Source organism: Triticum urartu, unplaced genomic scaffold, assembly GCF_056163025.1.
Source record: "Triticum urartu cultivar PI428250 unplaced genomic scaffold, HENAU_Tu73 scaffold2, whole genome shotgun sequence".
Classification (NCBI taxonomy): Eukaryota; Viridiplantae; Streptophyta; class Magnoliopsida; order Poales; family Poaceae; genus Triticum; species Triticum urartu.
The window spans coordinates 11,761,730-11,762,743 of record NW_028260368.1 but is presented as its reverse complement, the minus strand read 5'-3'; the positions used below and the strand labels follow the sequence as shown (position 1 = coordinate 11,762,743).

The 1,014-nt window shown below is 32.2% G+C and overlaps 1 non-coding gene across 1 annotated transcript; it reads right to left on the bottom strand.

Annotated features, from left to right (window-relative positions):
• Positions 1–607: 607 nt before the first annotated feature.
• Positions 608–695, bottom strand: TRNAS-GCU (transfer RNA serine (anticodon GCU)). The gene has a single exon. It is a non-coding gene; the product is annotated as a tRNA-Ser (tRNA).
• Between the last annotated feature and the right edge of the window lie 319 nt (positions 696–1,014).

The following is a 1,014-nucleotide window of genomic DNA, read 5'->3' as shown; positions in this document are numbered from 1 at the left end:
ATGCCAAATTGAATGATGTGTTCATTCCAAAAAAATTTTAAAATGGGTAAAAGCCGAGAAGTTTTATATTTTTATATTATGAACCTTCGATTCTAAAATTTAAATTCTTCTACATTGAATGGGTAGCTACAGCAATAAATTTGGATCAGCCTTTCTACTCCCCTGCACCTAGGTTGAGCAGGTACCTAAAGGTACCTACACAATACCTAACCACCTAACCCTATTTTTGCTATTGATAAGAGTGCTTATTATAAAAGAATTCTTGCAATTTTTTTCAAGAATTCTTTTTTGCATTTTTAGGTATAAAAAAAAACCATCCTAGTGGATCCGTGTGGTAAGGAAAAACTGGTAATCTATTCCTTAAAAAAAAATCTTGGAGATTATGTAATGCTTACTCTCAAACTTTTTGTTTATACAGTAGTGATATTCTTTGTTTCACTCTTTATCTTTGGATTCTTATCTAATGACCCAGGACGGAATCCTGGACGCGAGGAGTAAAAATTCAGTTTTTTTTTTTCTTATTGGATTTGTTTCGTACATTTATCTATGAGAAAATCCGGGGGTCAGAATTCTTTCCAATTCGAAAGTCCCAAATGATCCAAGGGAGCGGAAAGAGAGGGATTCGAACCCTCGGTACAAAAAAATTGTACAACGGATTAGCAATCCGCCGCTTTAGTCCACTCAGCCATCTCTCCACGTTCCAAAGCGAAAGGTTTCCGTGATATGATATAGGCAAGAAATAAGAAATAACGGTTGCAAAAAACCCCTTTTTTTTCTTTCAAAAGTCTATAAAAATTATATTGCCAATTCCATTTTAATTATATTCTTTTTTCTTAATGTTAATAAAAAAAGAAGAAAATTCTTGTTTTTTCTTTCTAAAAATCGATATTGGCCGAGAGACAATCAAATAGATTTTCTCTTTAGCGGGCATTTCCATATAGGACTTGTTATAATTATAATAAAACAAGCAGGTTATATAAAAAAAACGCTTTTTTTGTCGATTATTTATCAAGA